Consider the following 17,338-nt stretch of genomic DNA (forward strand, 5'->3'; position numbering starts at 1 on the left):
GTGTCTGTTGGATAGGTAGGTGGAGATGCTTACCAGCAAGTTGGATGTGGAAGTCTACAGGAACTTTGGAGGAACTCTAGGTGGAGATATGGAGGTCTCCTGAATTGGTCAAATTGTACAGCAGCAAATAACTTTCTTTCTGGTCTTTTCTGTCCCACTGACTTCTTTTAATTCAATTGAACACATGCTAACTGTAGACCTCACTTTCTTTCAAGGAGCCTTAGGCTAGAGGTTTGAGACTGTGTATTCTCCAGGTTGACCTACGATATGATATTGTTGCACTCGGAGCTGAGCGCTGACGGGTGATGCATAACTATATCCCGTTTGTCAGAATTGCCAGCTGAGGCCTGGAGGATCACTGTGGAGCTCAGAGCCACCACATTGGCTACCTCCTTACTTTTTTTTTTTTTTTTTTAAAGATTTTTTAAATTTCTTTATTTGACAGAGATAGAGACAGCCAGCGAGAGAGGGGACACAAGCAGGGGGAGTGGGAAAGGAAGAAGCAGGCTCATAGAGGAAGAGCCTGATGTGGGGCTCGATCCCATAACGCCGGGATCACGCCCTGAGCCGAAGGCAGACGCTTAACCGCTGTGCCACCCAGGCGCCCCTACCTCCTTACTTTTAAGGTAATGGATTATAATCCAGATGGTGGTTCAAATACTTCTGAGGTCAGGGATTAAAGCCCAACCCTTCTTACAAGCCAGTTGTTCTAAGGCTTAAAGGGAAATTCTTTAATGACTTCACATACATAGAGCCCTCAATTACTGTGGGTCATTGTGACACAGAATTTGATTTGTCATGAGATAAAGAAACTCTTGGCTTTCACTTATAATGAGTTAACGAAGCACGGTTTCTGGACGGTAGGAACCAGAGGGACTGAAGCTGTGCTGGGCATCCGATACCTCTGGCAGTCTTGGCCAGTATCTCCCAGTGTAAGGATGGAACGTGAGTCGTTCAGGATGCCTCGTTAGGAAAAAAAAAAAATTGGAAAAGCTGAATTTATACTCTCTCATAGCCTTAAATACCCATAATGAAAATTAGCACATGAAAAGCCGTAGTTCTAAAGAAATATGCTCAAAGTCTCTACCTAGTTCAAACCCATATTCCAAGTCACACCTGACTGTGGAGCTCAAAACATCTGTGAACATCCCATAGAATACGTGTTTTATGAATTAGCTTACTTTGAGTTTCTGAAATAAACACTGTTCTGGGTCCTTTATTGGTTTTCATCTTCAATCTTTGCAACCAGCTCGTGACAGAGACACTGTTTATGATCATTCGGTGATGAGGACACTGGAGCTCCGACAGGTAGCGTTCGCTCAGGCTCCCAGTCTGGGTGCCCTGCTTTTCACTTTATCTCGTTCATCATGTTTCATTCATCCTCCGTATGTCCTCCCTCTGTGTCTTCACTGGTAATATTCTCAAGGCCTGGAATTGGGTTCTCGCCATTCCTGGCTGCGACGGCTTCCTTATCCCTTAAGATCTAGGTCAGGAATCACCTCAGTTGTGCTGTTTCTCTTCTGTGTCCCATGGCGCTCTCCTTACCTCCACCTTCATATTGTCCACTATATTGCACAAGTGTCTGTTTGTGTGCAGGCCCCTTAAGAGCAGGTGTTCTATGTTCATTCTTGTCTGTATGTCTCCTAACAGATACAGTGCTTGCTTGACAATAAGTAGGCGTTTATTAAAACTCCTGGCATGGAGGCTCATCATACCTCTGCTGCACTGAATTGAACTGAACTGAAGCCAGTTCTTACTATCTTCAGAGCCCCAACCATTTCCCATTATACCTCACTGCCTCCCATTCCAGCTGTAAAAGTTCTATTATGTTTTGGCCCAAATAAGCAACGGACCTGTTTTTGCTCCCAGGGTAGTTGGTAATGCTGTGGAGAATTATAGGGAGCGAATTTGGGAGGAGAACAGGCACCTAAACTCAAATTTATATTACATCAAGGATTGCATTAGCTATTTATATATGAATCCCCTTAGTACAGGGCTGAGAACAAAGAAAGCTTTAGTAAACATTAGCTCTTACTTACACTATTACAATTTCAGAGGATGGGTTCAGTCATTGTCAATAATACTTTTGTTTCATGCCTGGAGGTGCAGGTTGGATTACGGCATTTTTGTTGATGAATAGTCTGGCTGGGTAGATCCCACTTGAAAGTTAAGATTCTGGTGTTTAGAGCAGACATAGGTCATTCAGAAGCCACTTGGTGGGGGGCCAATCTGGCATAGACAGGATATTCTCTCGGAGGGGGTTACCCATCCACATTGGATGCCATAGTCTGCCGTGGGGGTCGTTAAGACCCAGAGAGAAGAGCTCTGCCAGGAAGTCTAGTTAAATCTCCCTTTCTCCCTGAAGCTTAAGCTGGCCCACAGTTTTGGCCATTTTGCTATCATAATTCTTTAAGAACAGATTTGTAGTGTTTCACTGTTTGTGTTTCTGTGTGTTACTCTCCCTTCCATTGAAGGCTTCGAGGCTTCTCTCCCTCTGTCCCTACCTCTGACACTAAGCCCTGAAGGTTATCATGCATAAATAACCCCCGAGGTTCAGTCTCTGGCTTATTCACAACCTCACATTCTTTGAAAAATTGGAATAGGCTCTTGACTTATCTTCCTGCCCCTGATGATGTTAAAATAAATTGTGCCACTTCCATGCTTTAAGATCTCCCATGAAAAATTAGAGCTATTCACCTTGACAAGCAAAATTCTTCATATTCTACCCCAATCCCTTCTCTAGCTATGTCCCTTATCGCTTGCCTCCCTGCACCTGTCCAGGTACCCAGGTGTGCATTGGATTTCTTTCTTTCTTTTTTTTTTTTTAAAGATTTTATTTATTTATTCGACAGAGATAGAGACAGCCAGCGANATCTACCCCAATCCCTTCTCTAGCTATGTCCCTTATCGCTTGCCTCCCTGCACCTGTCCAGGTACCCAGGTGCGCATTGGATTTCTTTCTTTTTTTTTTTTTAAAGATTTTATTTATTTATTTAACAGAGATAGAGACAGCCAGCGAGAGAGAGGGAACACAAGCAGGGGGAGTGGGAGAGGAAAAGGCAGGCTCATAGCAGAGGAGCCTGATGTGGGGCTCGATCCCGTAACACCGGGATCACGCCCTGAGCCGAAGGCAGAAGCTTAACTGCTGTGCCACCCAGGCGCCCCAACGCGCATTGGATTTCTTACCATTTCCCATTCTGTGCCTCTGTACGTTCTTGCTGTCAGCGATTTTCTTCTTCCTCATGTGTTTGGCATTTCTTACTCATCCCCCAAACATCCCTTCTTCTGCGAAGCCTCTCTTTCTCCTCAAAGGCAATGTGCAAAGCTGTTGCTTTGGGCTTCACTGCATGTCACCAGCCCTCTGCTTCATTGACACAGTCCTCTCTCCTCTCTTCCCTTTCACCAGAAAGAGAGTTCTGGTGTTGTATGAAGGACCTTTTGTTGGAGGAACAAAGGGGTCGTAATGACTACCTGCCATGTAACACTCTCTTCTCCTGTGGCTGGAATGTAAAATTTAGGCTGGGTAGACCTTTGCTAGGGAGTTCCTGAGACTGAGAGGGCCAGATGGGACCAGGTAGGTACTAGGAGAGTATGCAGAAGGGGAAAAAAACGACTTATGTGGGATTGAGCAGAGCTCGGTCTTAGAGTTCTCCCCTGAAATTTACTTTTGATTCACTTACCCTGTATGGGATCTATTCCAGCTCTCTAGAGTAGGCAGGGATTCAGACAAAAACCATGGCAAGGAACAACCGGGGCACATATGGTTGGCATCCTTTATGTTATATTTTCTCAGGAGCTTTAAGTGACTGAGTGGGGATTTGGGATCCTGGCTCTATCACAAGCACACATTATAACACCCAGCACATTGAATTGTATTTGTTTCTGTGTCTTTCTTCGCTGTTAGACTGTGAGCTTTTTGTGTCCAGGGTCTGGAGCACATTTCGCCTTGTTACTGTGCTGGGTCTTGCACAGCAAAACAGCAGAGCTAGCCTGGTGGCGAATAGTGTGGACTTGGGAGGTAGCCGGCTTGGGTTCAAATCCCAGTTCTAGCACTTCAGGAGCAAGTGACCTCAGGCAAGGGAAATAAGCTTTCTGTGCTTCAATAATCTCTTCGTGCATTTAGTGAGGATAACGATAGTGTCTTTTCTACATTGTGGTTAAGATGATCCAGTGAACTAAGGTGTCCCGGACTGTTTGTACCTGTCACTTAGCAGGCATTGAGGAGTTGCTAGTTATACATAACTTGGTTCCTCTAGAGCAGAACATTTTATCAGCATAGTGTAGGCGCTTCTTAAATGTAAACAAATAATAAAGCATTGAACGGAAAGTTTTTCAAGGCACTGTGCAAAGTGACTTGGGGCGGGGTGGTGTTCTCCAAAGAGGATGGGTAGGGAGTACGAAGGAGGAATTTGAATGATAGATCTGCCTCCTCCTACTTTCATTAACACCGACAAGCCATTCGATCTGTCTCAACCTCAATATCATTTAATCCCAGAGGTGGGTGTTATTTTCACCTTCTGTTTTATTTGTGTCCCTGCACAGTGTCTGGCGTCCAGACAGAGAGCTGCTTCCTTATGAACCGAAGCTTTATGATGGACAGCGCTAACTAAAGCAGGGAGCGGAGGGGAGGGCAGGGAGACATCTCCAGTGACCAGGAGCATCGAGGACTCCTAAATTCTACCTTCTAAGAGGATATTCTTTGTGTGGTCAGGACCCATGTTTTTTTTTATTCGAATATTGGTTTTACTGAAATAGTAAACGGATATGTCTTATTAACCTGACTTCTCTCTATCATTTCAGGTACTTTGGACACCATTTAGCGAAATGGTTAATTTCAGTATATTTTAGAAAAAGGCCTCTTGGTTTAGTGAATACATCTGAATTTGGGGAATTAATTCATTAATTAATTAATTTTCATTTCACCCATACCCAGAAGTTTTAACAATCTTAAGTAGAGGTTATTCTGGGATCTGTTTTGATGAAGACTCATTGTGGCCTGGGGGTGGGGTGGGCAGTGGTTGGGTGCTAAATTTTATGCTAAGCTTTCTCATCGTCCTCAACCACCCTGTTTGCCATGATTAAGCCCATTTTATAGATTAGGAAATAGGCCCCAGGNGGTACTTTGGACACCATTTAGCGAAATGGTTAATTTCAGTATATTTTAGAAAAAGGCCTTTTGGTTTAGTGAATACATCTGAATTTGGGGAATTAATTCATTAATTAATTAATTTTCATTTCACCCATACCCAGAAGTTTTAACAATCTTAAGTAGAGGTTATTCTGGGATCTGTTTTGATGAAGACTCATTGTGGCCTGGGGGTGGGGTGGGCAGTGGTTGGGTGCTAAATTTTATGCTAAGCTTTCTCATCGTCCTCAACCACCCTGTTTGCCATGATTAAGCCCATTTTATAGATTAGGAAATAGGCCCCAGGGATCATAGACATGAAGAGTAACAATTCCAGAATTTGAAACCCAATTTGTGCTCTTAGGACTGTGCCACTCTGTGTTAGGAAGCAGCAGTAATGACTGTCAGACAAGGCCTGGCATACAAGAGGGGCTAAATAAGTATTTCTTCCATCATGGATGGATGGACTAATGGGTAGGTGCATGCACGCACATGTGGATGTGTACTCCCCAAATTCCCAGCAAGGTAACGTGTTCAGAGTCACAAGAAGTGTGGAGAGATTTAGGAGTTCAGGGAGGCAGAAAGCATTTCAGTGTCTAGGTGAAGAGCCAAGTGACCAGGACAGTACCGCGTTCAACAGGTGCCAGCCGAAAGCACAGACATCTGTAAGCGAGGAGCAAGGCTTTCAGACGCCTCCCCTGCAGCCCCATTTGCTGAGTTGACAAGTTAATTACTCCGCTATCAGGAGATAACTTGGTAGCGGTAACACGTGTAACTGTGTAATTATCAGGGGTTCCAGTAGTCGCTGTGTAATTATCAAGTAGTTTTCATGAAACAACATGTGTTTGCTTGTAAATATACAATTAAGCGGTGTCGCCACCGTTAACTATAAAACAAAACCAGCATCTGGCACTTAAGGTACCAGCTGTGGGTCCCTACAATTAAACTTTTCTTTAAATAGGACTAACTTTCCAAAGGGCGCCTAGTCACAAAAACTCACAGGAGCATATCTGATATCACCAATCATTCTGTTCTTTTTAACTGAAATGACATTTTCCTATCATACCTGTAAAAATCCAATCTAGTCTTTGTTGAGCTCAAATGCCTTTTTTTTTTTTTTTTGGTATTTTGCAGATTCCTTTAAACAAGATGCAAATTCTGCTTCTCTAAATCCCCTAAACCTATCTGTACCTCTTTTGACTTTTGATATATTCTGCCTACCTGGGAATTTGGGGCATATCCATCTGTCAATCATGGCACAAATATTTATGGGCCTTTATTATGTGGCAGGCCCTGGGCTAGGCAATTGGAGTATAGTGATCGTCAGAAGAGATATGGCCTCTGTCACCACAAACCTTAATAGTCTAGAATAGGAGGAAAGACATATATACAAATAATTGCCAGTGTCATAAATCTTGTAAAAGAAGAAGTCAAGGCTAGTGCTATGGGTGTTAATTCTCTTTTAGTCTAAGTAACTTGAGGGTGGTGATCCCAGGTCCTATTTCCTCATTTATGCAATTATTTATTTAGCACATACTTTGTCCTATTTGCTGTGTTGTGTACTAGGAATTTTACAATAAGCAAGATGGACATTGTGCTTATACTCTAAATTCCCNAACTCTAAATTCCCAAGATGGCTACCGTAGGACCTGGAGCATATCAAATACTCAGTGTGTATTTTTTCTTGCCAGTGACATTAGCTAACAGTCCTAATATAAAATTATTAGGATCTTTATCTTTATGTTGTCCAAAAGAATCTAGTGACATATATTGTATTATCATAGAATATAGATATTTTGACTGGTCATAGAAGATATTGACCCAGAAGTGAAAACTTAGATTTATAATTTTTTGTTATATTTTCTTAAAATTCCCGTATTTCTTATAAAAACCTCTAAAGAAAACTTGAAAAATATGCAAAAATAATCACACAAAATTCTCCTATTCAGAGAGACCTGTTAAGATGAATTCCCCCGTTGTATTTTTCACCAGTATTTTTTGTGTCCCGCTTTTTCTTCGACTTCACATTAGAGCATGAACATTTTTCTATATTATTAAAAAGTCATCTCAATTTAATTTTTTAATTTTTTTTTAAAGATTTGATTTAATCTTTTTAGAGAAAGAGCACAGGCGCCGGGGGAGGGGTAAGAGGGAGTGGGAGAGAGAAACTCAGGTAGACTGTGCATTGAGTGTGGAGCCCGACGTGGGATGCAATCTCACAACCCTGAGATCATGACATGAACTGATCAAGACTTGAACGCTTAAATGACTGAACCACCAAGGCGCCCCAAGCCATCTCAATTTTAATTATATCCCATCATAGATATATCTAGAGTTCTTCAGCATTTCCTTAATGCCTGACTATATCATTCATTCAATCATATTTATTTAGTGACTATTTCTTTTATCAGCACTGTTCTGGGCACAGGAAATATGGTAAAAATTAAAACTGAGAAGGACTCCAAGAGTTTACGATCTGGAAGATATATAATAAATAAANGGGCGCCTGGTGGCACAGCGGTTAAGCGTCTGCCTTTGGCTCAGGGCGTGATCCCGGCATTATGGGATCGAGCCCCACATCAGGCTCCTCTGCCATGAGCCTGCTTCTTCCTCTCCCACTCCCTCTGCTTGTGTTCCCTCTCTCGCTGGCTGTCTCTATCTCTGTCGAATAAATAAATAAAATCTTTAANTGGAAGATATATAATAAATAAATAAGTAGCTATATAACTATGGCCGATGAGATGAGGTAAAAGAAGGGTAAGAGGATAAAGGGTCCTGGAGAGGCACTCTTGTCATAGNACGATCTGGAAGATATATAATAAATAAATAAGTAGCTATATGACTATGGCCGATGAGATGAGGTAAAAGAAGGGTAAGAGGATAAAGGGTCCTGGAGAGGCACTCTTGTCATAGAGAAGTCAGGAATAGTGTCACCGAGTAAGACCTGGAGGGGATGGGGTTCACATGCAGGAGTTTGGGGCAAGAGGAAGAAAAGTGAGTGCAAGGACCCTGAGGTGGAAGTGTGCTTGGCTTGTTCAAATTATAGCTAAGGCATAAGTGTCGCTGAAGGAGAGTCAGCAAAGGGGAAGAGTAACGAGGTCAGAGCAGTAAATGAGGATGGTGGCATATGGATCACACAGGGTCTTGTAGCCCACTGAAGGTCTTTAAGTCAAGCAAGGAGCTAAAATGCTTACACTTGAACAGATCGCACTGGTTGTCTTTGTTGAGAATAGATCATAGGAAAGAAGAAAGTGACAAGAGGTCCAGACAGAAGACTGTAGGAGTGATGCAGAACTATTTTTTGGCCTTTGAATTAGAAATAAGTTTCAAAAATAGTTGTTATAAAATTTTTAGTGAAATTTTGTAAAGAAATAAAAAAAAATAGCATAATGAACTCCCATCCTCAGCTTTGACATGAACAATGCACCTGGCTAATTTTGGTTCATTAATATACCTACTCATTACTGACCTCCACACCCTGCTGTGTAGACATGTACTTTGATCTCTAAATAAGGAAGAGCTTTCTAAACTAAAAATGCAGTGAAGAAATCCCCGAGGAAAATCTTACAGAATTTCCATAGACTAGAATTAGAGGGTCAGGACATAAAAACTATATTTGGGAAAGTATTTACATAAATACACACAGTTTGTCATATATAAAGAATTCATAGAAATTGATGAGAACAATTACTAACACCCAGGATGTATTTGGGAAAAGTCAGTAAGAACCTTTTTAAAAATAGATTAAAAAAAATGATCCTAAAAACTGTAATTACATAAGGAATGAGACAAAAATAAGCTAAAACAATAAATACTACCCCTGTCACCACCCCATAACAAAAATCGCTAAGAATGCCAAAAAATTGGAACCAACTTTGGTGCCCAATCACAAGCCAGAATATAGATTATTTCACTCAATTAAAACGTTTTTTTTTTTTGAGTACTTTAGACTTATAGTTAAATCACATGATGACCATTAGTTATACTTTGTTTAATGTTGTTTGATGGTTCTTTTTTTTTTCCTTAATATTTTTTTATTATCTTATGTTAGTCACCATACAGTACACCCCTGGTTTTTGATGTAAAGTTTGATGATTCATTAGTTGCGTATAACACCCAGTGCACCATGCAATACGTGCCCTCCTTACTACCCATCACCAGACTATCCCATGTTTGATGGTTCTTTCACCTGTACTAAGTGAGTCTTCCCAGTAGGTATCATCTTATTCGTAGGATGGTGCCTGCTCTGGAGCAAGTGGATGATGGCCCCCACCTGCATTTGCATGTGTATGTCTTTGTTGGTGTTGAGCCCTGAGACCTAACATTCCTGTGTTCACAGTTGCATGTGAACGTGACCGCCATCTATCTAGTCAGACAAGCCAGAAATTGTGAGACCTCTCATGCCTTCTCTCCCCCATCCAATCCATCAACAATTCCTAATGATGTCTCCTCCTAAAATTTCTTCAATCTGTCTGCTCTTTACCAAACCCAACTCTGACACATCACCATTTCTTTTCTAGATTCCTTTCTACCTTGGCTTACCAACTTGCACACATGCACCTCTTCAATGTATTCTCCATATTGTAGCTGGAAAAAGCCTTTAAATGCGAATTCAATTGTGTTGCTCTCCCAATCAAAACCATTCAGTGTCCTCTCACTTGGCAAAAGTCATGGCCTTAATAACACTTATGACCTGCTTAACCTGCCTCTTATCCATCCCACATCAATCTACCTTAGTCTTGGCTGGTTCCAACTAGTTGGCATTTCTTTCAGTCCCTCATCCTGGCACGGTTCCAGTCCACCATAGGGTCCATGCATATACTGGAACAGTTGTCCTTTATCTAGTGTAGAAGAAGATGCTAGCACTTTCCCCCATTTCCTAGAAGCTATTTCTTTCAGTTCTTTGCACCTCTCCTTATGTGCTCCGTGTAGTACCTTTAACAACTTTGTGTTAGCAACTTTGTGGAGGATTGCCCTCTGGTTACAGCAGCCACTTTGCTGGCAGGAAGTGCCTGTGAGTTTTAGCCCCCCTCCCACAGGACCTTTAACTAATAGCTCTAAGTGAGAGTTTGAAAGACCAACAAGCTTGTCACAGATCAGGACAACTCTGAGGCAAGGCTTACAATCTAGAGTCCCCATGAAGATTCTTGCTGAAGCTTCTCTCTGCATAGCTGTGCCTGAGCTCACACTATCGCGTGGCTTTCTCCCCTTCTCTGTACTACGTTCCCAGCCCTTGCCCATCTCTGTGATAAATCTCTGGTAGAGGAAACTGTGTCTCGAGGCCTGCCCTTAGGGAACCCCATCTAAGACATCTAGATAGCTAGTACTCATCTTTTAGATCTCAGGTCAAGTGTCACTTCTTAGAAATTTCTGACTATCTAAAATTCTCTCACTCCAGATGATGCCCACATTAGGCAGGGGCCACATGTGTTTGACTTATCACTGAGTTCCTAGTGCTTGGCATAGTGGCTCGAGAACGGTCAATAAAGATTTATTAAATGAATGTTAAATGAAGACTAAAAGTTGACACCCTGTAAGTGTGATTAACATGAGTATGATGAGAAGTTAAAAAATGGATTATTCAAACCATTTTTATTGAGTTGCTATATAACAGGTACTGAAATAGTAAATGTAAGTTTTCATATTGTCTTATCCATAGTAGGCACTCAATAAACATTTGGGAAATGAATAAATTAATACATGATGTATGCCTGAGTTGTACAATGGAAAATTACAATCTAGTCAGAGAAAATAAAAACATAGGTATAGGAAATTTGTTTTAAGAACTCTGGATTTGTTGACATGTCCCAGAGGTTGTCTAGTTGGTCTCCAAGTTACCTTAACAAAGAGAAGAGTTCATTCTTTCTGAATCTCAGCCAGATGGACTATTGCCAATGTTCTTTAAATATATTTGGCTGAAACTAAGGTAGCTGTGAGAAGCTAAGGCTCATTATAGCCCAACTATTTTCTGTGCATTCACCCTTACTTCTGAAGTTTTCCTTGGCACAAACTTGTTTTACAACTGCTTAGAACTGAAAACAGTTAAAGTTTCATGATTTTATAGCTAGTTTATTTTTCAAGGGTGTAGGGAGGTCCTCAGTTTGACAAACCTTAAGTTGTAAGATCCCGTTACCTATATTTTAGGGTACTCTTATTGCTTAGAGTTCATAAACTAAAATCAGCGTTGTAAGATGGCAGATGACGTTGTTCTCAAGTAAACACTAGTTTAGAATTTAGAGACTCTTATTCTAATTTCTGCCTCTCCCTAAAGCTGTAAGAATGAGCCCTTCCCTTTTAACAATAATGATATGACAGAGTGAATTCAAAGCAATTTTGGTTGCTTTTTAAATGAAGGGATTAACACGTTTACTGTAGTGAGATCAAACTGGACCGAATTAAAGTTGTTGAGGATAAATTCCAAGCCAACTCTTATTGAAGCTCTTATTCTGGAATATCAGATGTTATGCTAAGAAAAGAGGGCCAGCTGAATAATTAGCAATTGCTTTGATTTATGCTTTATTTGAATTTCTTGATTATAACTTAGATTATGTTTCATAATGTATACTTGGTAATAACGTAGGCAAAAATTATTGAGCATATACCAAATGTAGCACATCATTGTGTTAATCTAGACATAATAAATAATTTCATAAAGAGCATCACGCATCAGTCCCACCATACTTCAGTTTTTAGCTGTCTCCTCACTAACTCAGTTGACTCCATCCAAAGGAGCCTCAGTGGCAGTCGGTGTTTCCTTTACAATTGTGTTTAGGTTTCTGAGAAGTATTGTATTATAATGTAGTATAAATAGAATGGCTAAGTGCATGGACTCTGTGGGTTTAAGCCCTACTTCTCTACCATTTATTGTCAGTTCAGAGACAAATTGCTTAATCTCTAATTATTTTTGTGTCCTTGAAAAGTCGTCTACTTGTTTTGGTCTCAAGTTTCTTCATCTGAAAGCTGATGATAATGACAGTAACCACTTCAAAGCATTTTTTTAATTAAAAATTAAGTGAATTTAATACATGTAAAGTACTTAGAATAGCGCCTGCAAAATAAGCACTATATAAAATACCTCGGCATTTAAAAAGTGATTTATTAGCTCACCTTTTCACTGACATTTGTGTGAAATTGTAGAATTGTGAAATTGTAAGAAATTCCTCAATGTCTTTAAGTTCTTCTTTTCTTATCCGTAAAATGGGCCTAATGGCAAAGCCTTCCCACTGTGTTCTGCGAAGACTGAATGAGATCACCTAAGGAGAATATTGCCTTGCCAACCACAAAGCTTGTGCTCTTGTACATGTCAATCATTTAAAAATATTTATTGTATAAATGAGTTGAGTGAAAGAAAAATATATTTCTGTGTCACCCCTATGCCATATTCATTGATTCATTTCACAGGAGTTATTAAATATTTTCTAGGTGCCAGGTACTATATTAGATCCTAGAGGATGCTGGGGATGAACAAGATAGCCTCTCATGGAGATTTAGAATCTGACGTGAGAGATAGATATTAATTAAATAAGTAAGCAATTGATTATAATTGTGACATATGCTACAAACCATGTAAAATAAAATGTGTGACTATCAGATTCATTAGGGACATTTCTTTCACTTTACAAATCAAGAAAGATAGGGTCAAACAGTTGGGACTGGACCAAGGTCAGAGTGTTAATTTTTTTTTTTTTAATTTTCTCAGACTTTATTACTTTAGAATGGTTTAAGGTTCACAACAAAATTACGAGGAAGGTGCAGAGGTTTTCCGCATACCCCTGTCCTCACATACATAGCCTGGCCTGTTATCCTCCACCGAAGCAGTACCTTATATTTGATAATATTGATGAACTTACACTGACACGTCCCAGCCATGCCAAGTCCATAGCTTACGTTAGCGTTCACTCTTGGTATTGTACATTCTGTGGATTTGGACAAATGTGTAAGGCACATATCCACTCTTATGATATCATGCAGAATATTTTTACTACCCTTAAAGATCTGTGCCCTCTCTGCCTATTCAACCCCTTCCCCTGCCCCTCCACCCCAACTCCTGGCAACCACTGATCTTCATACTGTCTCTACAGTTTTGCTTTTCCTGAATGTCATATAGTTAGAATCATACAGTATGCATCCTTTTCAGACTGGCTTCTCTCACTCAACAATATGTATTTAAGTTTTTCCTATGTTTTTTCATGGCTTGATAACTCATTTCTTTTTAGCACTGAATAATATTTTTTTGTCTGAATATAGCACGTTTTCTCCATTACCTACTGAAGGACGTATTGGTGAATGCTAATTTTTTACAATGAACTCCATGCTGGATGAGATTGATTGGTGGCTGCTTATTGTGACTTACAAGATAGAGTTAAATTCTGTTTTTCAGGTCAAATTGAGGGGCTTAGTAACAGATAAAAGGGTTGGGAAAAACACCTTAAATAAAAATATTCATGGTGTTCAAGTGTTGACTACCTTCTCCATACTAAACACTTTATACTCGTCATTTGATTCAATCCTCACAACCTGTGTGGATAACTATTATTGAAAAATAAGGCTCAAAGGGACTCAAAAGGGATTCTAAGCAAGATTGCTTTAAGATCCCATGGGCTGAAAGTGCAGCAAGGGCTGTCTGCTTGATACCAAAATTCATGTTCTTCCTAACACAGCAACCTATTTCTACTTGAGAATAATTTGGGCTCAAGTCTCAGCCTCAGAGTGTGCAATCTTACAGATTTTTAGGTTTCAGAATCAGCTCCTGAGTTTCCGGGCTGAGCAAGACTGTGCCTGTTTGGCCACATTATTTACTTATGTTCCCCCCATGTCAAATACATGAAAATTAGGATATCAGAGGTCATAACAAAGAAATTAGGAAGTGAATATAGACTCTTTTTGATGCTCTGAAATTCCTTAGTTTTTCCAGCCAGCTCCAAATTAGAAGACAATGGAGATGATATTTGAGAGACATCCCTAATCATCACTAATCAACAATATCCTCTTGAGGAGGCCATTTTCTAATTTTCAGAGCAATACCCAAGAACACAGGATACTGTGTGTCAAGGAGAGTGTTGTGTTGGTCACTCTTTTGGAGGCCTTTGAAGAAGAGCGCAAGAGAACCTTTATTCTGAAGACAGTCACAGCTCAGCTGTGTAGAAGGGGCAGAGATAAATAAGATATCTGTTTATTGAGTTGTAGGCTAAGCACTATGCTAAGACTTTACATGGATCTTCACATACCTTACTTTCTTAATAATTCATTATATCTCCATTTACAGGTGAGGGAACCAAAGCACAGAGAAGATAAGTGAATTGTCCAAACATGCTGGCACTCAGCTCATAGAGGTGGAGCTGAGAAGCAAACCTTGATTTGAGTGACTCCAAATCCAGCCTTGTTTCCATTGGAGCATGTTCCATAAACACTTGGTTCATTAGGATGGAAGAAAGGAAGACAAATCTGACCCACTGGTAAGTTGTGGCTTATTTGTTTTAGGTCTGTGCTTTCATTTTTGCCCTATATTTCATATTGCTCAGCTGCTCCACTAACGAACAAAATTTAAAATGCCCCTAGAATGTTTGACTTATTCAGTGACTTCATCATTAAAAGGACACTGGGGAGGGAAGCAGCAGTGGAATTTTCCAAGATCCATTATTCTGTGCAAGCTGTCTTCTCCCACATCTCTCTTGAAATATCACCACCCATTCAGCTTCATATTATCGCAGTAGCAATAAAGCAGCTTTCCGCAAGCTACGTGGAAAATCCATCAGTCTCTACTAGGGTAGAGGACTTTATGATACAAGGCCAAAAGGAAGAGGTATTATGTGGTAACTTTAAGAGAAAAAAATGCATATGTAGTGATGATATTTACACACATGTCACACATAAACATTTAAAATGATCAGACTCGAGTGAGCATGGAAAAGAAAAAAAACCCAACCAAACAAAAACAAACCCAGAAGCAATACTCATTGTAGTTGTTTTAAATAATGAGAGGTATTCCAATTCTGTGAGGACCGCATACACACGAGAAAGATTTAAGGTTGAAATTAAATAATTAAAAGCCTCTATAATGATGTGCATGATTGTGTACTGTAGTAATGAGGCATACATGGTAAGTCATTTACAATAAGAAAATAATTACTGTTGCGTGTGCTCTCTCAATTCTAGCATTTCTGGAGTCAGCTAGAAGAAGTGGTTGTAGGGAGAAGAGTCAGGCAAAGGAAAAGGCTCAGTAGAGTCTATCTTCCTGTTGCTTTTTCTGCTGTTGGGTGGAGTCAATCACTTTTCCACTCACTGTCTCCTAACAGGTCTGATTTGCTCCACTTGCAGCTGAATCCCCAGTGCATGTACTGTCTCAATTACTAGGAAGAGTCACAGAGAACCCCCAATGACATGGAGATTAAAAGGTTCTGTTCAGTGTCTTAGAGAAAGAGACTCCTGTTTCAGTGGGTAGATGGTATAGTAAAGATCAGTGCTTCTCAAACATTAGCATACAACAGAATCACCTGAGGGACTTGTTAAAACACAGGCAGTGGGCCTAAGCCCCAGAATTTCTGATTCATTACATTTAGGGTGGGGCCCAAGATTTTATGTTTTGAACAAGCTCCCACATGGTGCTGATGTCTGGGGACCACACTTTGGGAACCACTAATGTAGAGATTAATTAGAATCACAGGCTCTAAATCTCATGTTAGACCTGGTTGTCTATCCCAGCTCTTTCACTTGGATGACCGTGGAAAAACCACCCCTCCAAAGTACCATCTCTTCAGCTATAAAATGAGCCCAGCTCATAGTATTATTGTGTGGACTCACATAAGATAATGCATGCAAATTTCTCATCACTGTCTCTGCAGTTTGGTAAGCATTTTGTAAATGTTAATTAATTTTTAATAGTATTTTGTTAACTTTCTTGGCAAAACGTTGCCTATAAACTCCTTTCAGCAGCTAGCAGCTGGGTAGGAGGGACCAAACACCAGGGATGGGTAACAGGTATGACTCACATTTAGTTCACAGAACGTAATCCGATTTCATTATGCTTTGGTGCTGTGCAGGCTGTATAAGAATCGTCTGGGAGACATGCTAAAAATGTATATTCTAGGTCCCACTCCCAGAAATTCTGATTCAGTAAGTCTGAGACAGGTTCTGGAATTTGTATTTCTAAAAAAACTCCCCAAACTACTCCGATGTGGTTTCATGTGTAAAAATCATTCATGTCCGCCCTCAGATTGCTTTCCTAACTTTCAGCTTCTAAGACATTGTTCTCAATCTTGGGTGAACATTAGAATCATGAACTTTCAAGTATCTCAGTGGTTAGGCTGTCCCCCTGTTCAGTTACATTAGAATCTCTATGGGTTGGATCCTGGCACCTGGTTTTGTTTTGTTTTGTTTTGTTTTGTTTTGCGAGATCCCCACTTAGTTACTTTAGGGAGCCAAGTTTGAGAATCATTGTTCTAAGGGAAGGAGAGTTTTACTGGATGAAGATGAAGTGGCAAGAAGTAATTTTGAAATACCAGGCACTGTTGTATTGGGAAAAACCTGATCTTGGTGATAAACTGATTATCAGAGGGGATTATTGACATTAGGATGTGAGAGAAGGCTATAGAAAGAATGGTCCCTAACTAGTGTTTGCCCATTTGAATTCTTCTTGGGGCAGTCTTTGCCTCTTCTATGTGTCACATGAGTAGGTTTCGTTTTTGTTAATCACACTTCCCTCATGACAAAATGTGAACATTTTTTTTTCCTGTTTTGCCGCGATGGGTTAAATACTGTGCTAAGTGTTTTCATATATGTAATCTCATTTGAGTCTCAAATCATCAGTGTGAAAAAATATCTTTTCCAGATGAAACACGAACTCAGTCACACAAGTAGTAAGTAGTTGGTTATGACAGTCCCCACACACATGTGCAATTCAGCTTCTTTAAAATGGCCTCAATTTTTATTTCTCAAATTCCTCTCAAGCATTTGTTAAATGTTCTCGAGTGGGATGCGATTGAAACTGAACGTCAATGGAAGACAAGAGAGGACTTATTCTTGACCATAGGCAAGAAACCGTCTCTCTTCTTTTTCATTGGGAAGAGATTGATTAAGAAACATCAGCACCAATGTCCGTTAGTAGCTCTGCTCGCTGCGTCTGAGAAAGAAATAGTTCTAAAAAGAATGCAGCTTTTATTAAATCGATCTGCTTACTTCCTTAGATATTTGATTGGTCTCAAAATTTTCCATCGT

General features: G+C 40.2%; 1 long non-coding RNA gene across 2 annotated transcripts in view; it reads left to right on the top strand.

The window, feature by feature from the left end:
- LOC117796316 overlaps positions 1-14,574 on the top strand; it is a 104,111-nt gene extending 89,537 nt beyond the window's left edge. The window contains exon 3 of one of the 2 annotated variants that reach the window (XR_004620706.1): positions 14,391-14,574. This is a non-coding gene — a long non-coding RNA (uncharacterized LOC117796316). Of the gene's footprint in view, positions 1-4,542; positions 4,636-14,390 lie in introns of those variants that run through there. The other variant, XR_004620710.1, reaches the window with a different exon arrangement.
- The last annotated feature ends 2,764 nt before the right edge of the window (positions 14,575-17,338 follow it).

The sequence above is a fragment of the Ailuropoda melanoleuca genome, chromosome 2 (genome assembly GCF_002007445.2).
Source record: "Ailuropoda melanoleuca isolate Jingjing chromosome 2, ASM200744v2, whole genome shotgun sequence".
Taxonomy (NCBI): domain Eukaryota; kingdom Metazoa; phylum Chordata; class Mammalia; order Carnivora; family Ursidae; genus Ailuropoda; species Ailuropoda melanoleuca.